The sequence below is a fragment of the Equus asinus genome, chromosome 11 (genome assembly GCF_041296235.1).
Source record: "Equus asinus isolate D_3611 breed Donkey chromosome 11, EquAss-T2T_v2, whole genome shotgun sequence".
Classification (NCBI taxonomy): domain Eukaryota; kingdom Metazoa; phylum Chordata; class Mammalia; order Perissodactyla; family Equidae; genus Equus; species Equus asinus.
The window spans coordinates 58,551,337-58,560,720 of NC_091800.1; the positions used below are offsets into that span (position 1 = coordinate 58,551,337).

The 9,384-nt window shown below is 36.5% G+C and overlaps 1 pseudogene; it reads left to right on the plus strand.

Moving 5' to 3' along the window:
* The first annotated feature begins 536 nt into the window (after positions 1-536).
* Positions 537-4,188, plus strand: LOC139046543 (large ribosomal subunit protein eL8 pseudogene; annotated as a pseudogene).
* Positions 4,189-9,384: the final 5,196 nt, after the last annotated feature.

Genomic DNA, 9,384 nt, shown 5'->3' on the forward strand with positions numbered 1-9,384 from the left:
GAGGTTCTAAAAGGGCTACACCAGGAGCCACTAGAATGGACAAAGGAGTGTCAGATAGCCTTTGATAACTATTAAGGCAAAGTTAATTTCAGCCCCAGCTTTGGGGCTTCCTAACTTAAACAAACCCTTCAGCCTATGTACATGAAAGGCAGAGGCTAAGCTTGGGGGTTTTAACTCAAAAACTGGGCATGACTCCCCAGCCAGTGGCTTATGTTTCTAAGCAATTGGATCAGACTGTCAAGGGCTGGCCCCCCTTCTTTAGGGCAGTGGCTACTACCTGTGACATCCTGCAGGAAGCTGAGAAATTCACCCTGGGCCAACCCATCATGGTATATGTGCCACATCAAGTGCTCACATTATTATAACAAAAAAGGAGATACTGGCTCACTTCAGGATGGATGGACAAATACCAGGCTATCCTTTTGGACAATTCATATGTACGGATACAATGATTGTCGTCCCTAAACCCAGCTACCTTGCTCCCTAATAAGACATCCGAAGCCTTAGAACATAACTAGTTCCATGTTATGGACACAATGTATTCTAGTCAACCTGATTTGTTGGACTGTCCGCTGGAAGAACGGGACTTGGAACTCTTTACAGATGGCAGCAGCTTCATGGATCAAGGTAAGAGATGCATGGGGTATGTGGTCATAACTTTACAAAAGACTTTAGAGACGAAGCCCTACGACATTGGCTCAAAAGGCGGAAATCATCACCCTCACTCAGGCTCTACAACTAACTCAAAGAAAAAGAGTAAAGATATGCATAGATTCCCGTAATGCTTTTACTGTAGTTCATGCTCATGGAGCAATGTGGAAGGAAAGGGAACTCTTAATAGCAGCAAAAAAGGAGATCAGACCTGGCCCTAAAATCTTAAAACTGCCTTGTGTTATGAATGAGCCTGCTCAGTAGCTATCATGCATCACCCTGGCCACCCGAGGGAGAGTCTAATGGGTCCAGAAGAACAGCATAGGGCTCCTCCTACAAAAGATTAAACAACAGGTGACTAAAAATTGCATAATCTGTACAAAGACCAACCCAAGACACATCTGGTCCCCACATCTGGGCACCAACATAAAGAAAACTGGCCTAATGAAAACTGGCAGGTAGATTTTATCCAGATGTGCTGGGCAGCTGGGAATTTTAGGTTTTTGTTAGTGTCTGTGGACACCTTCACTGGGTGGGTAGAAGCCTTTCCCACTCAGACTGAGAAAACATCAGAAGTCACTCGCATGTTGCTAAGAAAAGTCGGCCCTAGGTTTAGTCTGCCTAATACCCTGCAGAGTGATAACGGAGCAGCAAAAGACCTCAGCGAAATCCCAGAGTTTCCTTTGCTTATAGCACTATTTTTAGGTGGAGGTGGGAGACTCTTTGCTATTTCCATTATTTCTTAAACAACTCAGTATTTTATTTAAAAAAAACATGTAATACCGCGGAACAATTTGTTTTGGAGCATTCAGTCCTTCAGAGTCTTTACTTCATGATACCAGACTTAGACATCATATTATATTTGTCACGTGACAAATGTCCTTCTAACTTCAGAAAGTCTACACAATCGTCTGATGCCTCCATTGAGAGAAGGGAAAATATATGTATCCTTAGAATGTGTGTCCTTAAAAGTTCTTTATGAATGCGATTTTGTACGTGGATTTTTTTTTTTCCAGTTCCCATGGGATAAAGGTTGACAAATCTTGTTTATTAAATAACATCAAATTTGCAAATAGATAAAAGTCACTATTTAACCATAATAAATTACTCATTTTAATTAGTTAATCAAAAATATAATTAAATGCCTAACACAGGGCCAGCCCGTGGCAGAGCGGTTAAGTTTGCGTGCTCTGCTTCAGCAGCCTGGGGTTCGCTGGTTTGTATCCTGCACACAGAACTAGCACCGCTCATCAAGCCATGCTGTGGTGGCATCCCACGTAGAAGAACCAGAATGACTTACCACTAGGATGTACAACTATGTACTGGAGCTTTGGGGAGGGGAAAAAAAAAGAGGAAGATTCTCAGCAGATGTTAGCTTAACGCCAATCTTCCTGACAGAAGAAAATATATATGTATATATATCTAATTAAATGCTTAACAAGTATCATATATTTGTTCTACATATTTCCACAGATGTGCTTTATTCCATTAAGAAGTTAATGTCATAGTAAGGATGTATAACTTCATTTACTGGGAATTTTGTGAATAAAGAAATGCGTGTTAGATTACCACCAAATTCACTCACATCCTCTTCCAGTAATTTACTTTTTGAAAGAGAAACAAAATGTACCTTTTGTTCATTTTACTTTTTGTATATTTGAATCCTAAAACCAATTTTGCCATGTTTTGTTATATCGAGATCTCTGGCATAACAAAAAAATTTACAAAAAAGATATCATTCTAAAATGTATTCTATGATAGGAAGAATTTCCAAGCACATTGTAATGTGTTTTGAGCTGTGGGCATTCATTATAATATAACAACAGCCTGAAGAAATTTTAGTGTGTGCACTCTTCAGTGGTTTGATCAATATACATCTCCATTTTCAGCTCAGCATGTAGGCAGAAATAAAAACCCAGCTACATAGCATGTTTGTCATTTCTGGATTTAGCTCAAATGCTTGAGGTTGTTTTTACATTTTGATACTCTTTTTCCAAATTACTCTTCCTTTCAGTGTTTTTAGAAAGTCAAACTATATCTCATCCAGTGTTTTCAGGATGAACCTGTTGAACGTTTTAATAAAGGAGCAAATGTAATTAAAGAGAAAGTCACATTGTGAGTTTTCCACATATAATAAACCATGAGAAACATGTCAGTTCTCAAAAATTGTCTATGAGGCTTATGTCTTTAATGTTCTCCTGAATATCAGAATAAATCTGTATTGTAATACCATAGCATTATTCAATATAGCAGAATTTGAAATTCTATATTTATAGCATGTAACAGTTATTATCAGTAGTTACCCTCTTTCACTCTAAGCAGTTATTCTCTTTTCACTCAAAGTAACTAATAAAAGGACATATAAAGTATGTATGAAGCATGGATATACAAATTTTGGGTTGAAATCAATACTGTGTAAAATGTTGACCATTACTCAGAGTAGAAAATTCAAAATACATCAGAAAGTTTTCCTTATTGAAAACTTGCAGGCATGTGTAGGAAACATGCAGGCATTGATAAAAGATTATACTTTAATAAAAGGTTGCATAGAATTGTATTTTTCATTTTACTGAGCATATGTAAATATGAACAGCCAACCTTCAAGTTATAACAAAGATGTAACATAAAAATAATTATGAATGATTGCTTCAATGTAAGAGTAGACATCTGGGCCATAAATAATTCTATGAGTAATATTTAAATAGAAAATTAAAATGTCATTATTAATTAAAAATACACACAGTGCATATGTAGGAGATTGCAATGTTGAATCAGACAACTAATTTATAATTTGTTACCTTTGGAAAATTTAATACATAGAGTTTGAAAAGAAACAAATATACAGAATTTTTAAACTATATCAAACTCCAAGCATTAGAAAACATAAGATCAATAAAACCAAAATGAAGCAAAATATTGATGTTAAAGTATACAAACAGGAAACAAAAAATTCAGAATTATTTTTCAAATTTCCAAATAAACAATCTATGTGTTAGTACATATATATGTGTATATATATATATATATATAAAATTTCTCCTTCAGCCTGTCAAGATGCTGAAAGAAAAGAAAGTTAAGAGGAAGAAGGTGACCCTGGTACCTGCTATCTGAAGAAGCAGGAGGCCGAGAAGGTGGTAAATACCCTGTTGGAGAAAAGACACCCAAATTTTGGCATTGGACAAGACATCAGGCCCGCGTGGGCTCTCACCCACTTTGTCAAACGGCGTCGCTCCGTCCGTCTGCAGAGGCAAAGAGCTATACTCTACAGGCAGGCGGAAGTGCCTCCTGTGATTATGCAGTTCACTAGGCCTTGGACCCCCAAACAGCTACCACCTGCTTAAGCTGGCCCATAAGTACAGACCAGAAAGAAAGCAAGAGAAGCAGCAGAGATTGTTGGCCTGGGCTGAGAAGAAAACTGCCAGGAAAGGGAATGTCCCCACTCAGAGGCCAACTGTCCTTCGGGCGGGGGTTAATACTGTCACCACCTTGGTGGAGAACAAGAGAACTCAGCTGTTGGCGGATCAAATGATTATCTGATAGCAAGTTAACTGTCTTTGGGACACATCAATCCTCATAACTGTAGAAAATCCTAAAGATTCCACAAAAAATACCCCACTATTAGAGTTAATAAATAAATGAAGTTGCAGGATACAAAATCAACATAAGAAAATCAATTGAATTTGTACATACTACAACAAATGATCCAAAAGGGAAATTAAGAAAACAACCCTATTTATAAGGACATGAAAAGGAATAAAATTAACCAAGGAGGTAGAAGACTTGTACACTGAAAACTGCAAATCATGGATGAAAGAAATTAAAGAAACCAATAAATTGAAAAACATCCCATGTTCATTAGTTAAAAGACTTATTATTGCTAAAATGTCCATACTACCCAAAGTGATCTATGGGTTCAATGCAATACTTATCAAAATCCCAACGGCATTTTTTTAGAAATAGAATATTGGAATGGAATACTTCTCAGCCATAAAAACTGTGAAATCGGGCCATTTGTGACAACATGGCTGGGGCTTGAGGCTTATGCTAAGTAAAATAAATCAGAAGGAGAAAGTGAAATGCTATATGATCTCGCTCAGAAATAGAAGATAAAAACAACAAACAATCACATAGACACAGAGATTGGAATGGTGGTTACCAAAGGGAAGTAGGGAGTGGGGAGGGCAAAAGGGATAATCAGGCACGCTTGTGGTGATGGATTGTAACTAGTCTTTCAGAGGTGAACATGAGGTAATCTACACAGAAATCGAAATATAATGATGTACTCCTGAAATTTATATAATGTTATAAACCAATGTTTCCACAATAAAAAAAAATTAAAATATTAGGAGTAAGAAGAAAAAAATGTTTTCCAGATTGTTATGTGCTCTAGGTCGATTTCCAGAGTGCTTGAAATGGTTGATTTTGTCTAGCTTTCTAGACATTTTGAAGGGAGAGGATTTGCCTAGCTCCTGACTTGGTCATTGTTGGAACTTATAAAAAGCTAATTTACATACAGGCAATGGAATACCACCTAGCCACTGGAAAAGATGACTTAGCTCCATATTTCACTGGCTTTGAAATACTTCATAGTAGTATAAGTGGAAAAAGCAGGTTTCAAAATAAAGAGTTGCAAAACAAAAAAAAAGATTCAACATTACTAATCATCAGGGGAACGTAAATCAAGCCTACAACGAGATATCACTTCACACCTGTCAGGATAACCCTTATAAACAAAACAAAAGATAGCAAGTGCTAGTGAGAATATGGAGAAATGAGAATCCTGGTGCACTCTTAGGAATGTAGTATGTTTCAGCTGCTGCGGAAAACAGTATAAAATTCCTCAAAAAATTAAAAATAGAATTACCATATGATCCAGCAATCCCGTTTCTGAGTATGTATCCAAAAGAATTGAAATCAGCATCTTGAAGAGATACATGCACCCCTATGTTCATTGTAGCATTATACACAATAGCTAAGATATGGAAACAGCCGAAATGTCTATGGATGGATGAATGGATAAAGAAAATGTGGTATTTAGTTACAATGGAATTATTTAGACTTAAAAAAGAAGAAAATTTTGCCATATCCAACAACATGGATGAACTTCTAGGACATTATGGTAAATGAAATAAGCAGTCACAGAAGGACAAATACTGCATGATTCTAATTATATGAGGTATCTGAAATAGTCACGCTAATAGAAACAGATAGTAAGATGGTGGTTGCCAGGTGTTGGAGGGAAGAAGAAATAAGGAATTCTAGGTACAAAGTTTCAGTTGTACAATGTAAATAAGTTCTACCGTTCTGCTGTACAAATAATACAGGATTATAATTACATTGTGCTATAGATAACAATAGTGTATCACACACTTAAAAATTGCTGAGGATAAATCTCATGTTAAGTGGATCTAACCACAAAAAGAAAAAAAGTAAAGATATGTGAAAGAAAAACCCCACATTGCATAATCACATGAAATTTTAGGATTGATATGTAATGAATATATTATTTTTAAAAAATTGAAATAGATTGGTTTTACTTTACCTGTATATTTTGTGTTCTATTTTTTTCTTTTTACCCTCCTGGTAAACACAGGTGGCTTAACATTAAATGGAGATAATAAGTAACCCCTGAGGCCTTTGATCGGCCTTAAGTCTTAATTCTTGACTCAATTCTTGACAATCAGCCAGAGGCAAAATATTTTTCTAAATTATTGTAGCTTTAATTAGAATCATAGGGTTTTTCCCATATGCTGAAATTAGACTAAACTAAGGCTATGGCCTAGAGAAAGCTGAAAGCCCTGGAAAGCTGTGGGATAAAAAAGGAAAGCAAAGAGGAAGCAGATAGCAATCCTGACAGACGAAAAGGAGGATGCTTTCTCACAGAGCAGTTCCTCTGCTTTTCTCTGGAGTCCAGGACCACTACAGCGTCCCTGGAAAGGAGGCTTCGGGTCAGCAACCACACTTCATTCCCTACGAAGGCTAAATTTCCCAAGTGCTGCAGGAGACCGAGGCATTTTCCCTCCAGACATCACAGACTTTAATGAGCAGTGAAGACTCTCTGTCCAGTGCCGTCTCATCTGGTTTTGACCGTGGGGGAAGGTGGACAGGATAGACACTTCACGTGAGCCAAACAGCGCAGGAAAAAAAAAATTCCCCCCCAAACGCAGTTGTTCTGTAGTGTTTCAAATTAGGCGCTTCAGATTATCTATTCACCAATACATCAGAAAGTGGAAGTCTACCATGAGCAATTTTAGCAAAACTTTGTGGTTTAATTTGTAGGATTATTTGAAAGATTTCTTTATCATATGAAAGCTTCTGAGATTTGAATCCATAAAAACCATAGTCTAAGTGAAACTAACATCGCACTGGTGCTTATGTCTGTTGTCTTAAAAGAAAATGAAAAGAATATAACTACATCAATAGCCTTTTTAAAAAAAACCCTGATTCCATTTTGCTGCGTCCTGAGGCAAGCCGTTTAACTTTTCTTGTTAATTCCTTATTTTATATAAGGACATACTCTTGCCTCACAAGATTGTTTCAATAAATTAAAAATAAAGGCACTGTGCAACCCTGAAAATTGGAAGACAAAATTTCCTTTTCTTTAGCCTTTTTTTCCTAATAATCTATGTCTTTAAAACTTCTGAAATTTTGGTAGTTTTATTCAATGGGAAATGAAAATTTTACGAGGTATTTTTTCTTTGGCATTTACTTTTTTCCCAGTCACAGAAGTACTCACTGAAAATGTACAACACGTTCATCTTTCGATGTATCAGATAAAAAAAAAGGAAGTAAAAATATAAAGAAAGAGGGGCCAGCCTGGTGGTGTAGTGGTTAAGTTCACACACTCTGCTTCAGCAGCCCAGGGTTTGCGGGTTCGGATCCAGGGCACGGACCTACTCACTGCTAAGCAAATCATGCTGTGGCAGTGTCCCACGTGCAAAATGAGGGAAGATTGGCAACAGATGTTAGCTCAGGGCCAATCTTCTTCACCCAAAAAATGAATAAATAATAAAATAAAAGAAAGAAAGATATATAAATAATTAGGACATTTACAGGTTAATGAATGACTGACATCCATATTTAAACAGATTTATAATAATTTGTATTTTAACCCCTGAGTTATACTCATTCATTTTTCAGATCTCTGTTCTATCTTTGAAAAGATATGCAGCTTAGAGCATTGGCATTCTCCTAATCTTCAATTTAAAAATTACATTTCTAAATATCTTAGTATATTTACTAGCCATTCACCAGAGTCCTTCCCTCCACCACCAGGTTTATTAGATTAAAAACTTTTCTATATAAGTTATGCATTGTTGCTTATAATGTAGATAATGCAATGGCATGAAAAGGAGATTTAATGACAGAAGCATGGATTTATAAGAAAGTTGCAGAGATAGGTAGAATAATAAAACATTGAGTTGAGAAAGAAGAAAGAGAGAGACTACTTAAAAGAATTTTTTAAACTCTTAAATGCTATACATGATATAAAATATCAATACATTTTGATAACATATTCATTTGATCTTTCTCTCTCTCTCTCTCTCTTTCTTTCTCTCTTTCTTTCTCGTTCTTTTGAGGAAGATGGGCCCTGAGCTAACATCTGTTGCCAATCTTCCTCTTTTTGCTTGAGAAAGATTGTCACAGAGTCAATATCTGTGCCAATCTTCCTCTGTTTTATGTGTGGGACACCACTACAACATGGCTTGATGAGCAGTGTGTAGGTCCATGCCTGGGATCTGAACCCGTGAACCCCGGGCTGCTGAAGCAGAGCATGCAAACCTAACCACCGCACCACCAGGCTGGCCCCTCATTTGACTATTTCTTTTTTTTTTCTGAGGAAGACTAGCCCTGAGCTAACTACTGCCAATCCTCCTCTTTTTGCTGAGGAAGACTGGCCTTAAGCTAACATCCGTGCCCATCTTCCTCCACTTTATATGTGGGATGCCTACCACAGCATGGCGTGCCAAGCGGTGCCATGTCCGCACCCGGGATCTGAACTGGTGAACCCTGGGCCACCAAAGCGGAACGTGTGCACTTAACTGCTGGGCCACCAGGCCAGCCCCCTGTCTATTTCTTTTCATTGCAATTTTGGGCCCTGCTACTGTTATGTGGATCATGGAATAAAAGAGAACAAATGAAAATATTACATACATGGACATACACATATATCGAAAATCAATACCATGTAAAACGTGAAAAATAATCATCATGTCATATTTGGAAGAGTTCCAAGAAATAACAGAAAATAAAGTAAAAATGTTTTATCTAAATATTATCTGAAGTAATTTCCAACCATTTTATAGCAGCAGAATTTTTTCCAGTAATTGTATGAGGAAATTCAATAATTGCAAAAAGATAAAAGAGAATATCATTTAGAGGTTAATTAGATTAATTACTATAGATACATAAAACTATCTTTTTGTGTTTTTCCTTTTTTCTCTGATTATAATTTAACTCAGGTTTCCTAAAACTAAAACAGTACATGACTTAGAAAATACAATTCTCTTACATTATCAACACATTCCACTTCCAAAGTGATAACCACCTCTATTAATTGTGTGTCCATTTCACCAGATATTTCCCGCATAAATATAAATATGCAGATAATAATGGTGGTAGTAACTATTATTATATATAGAAATGTGATCACACCTTGCTTACTCTTTTGGAATACTCTCTTACAGAAAGGAAAACATATTGATTATCTTTCCATATCAGTCATATGTTTGA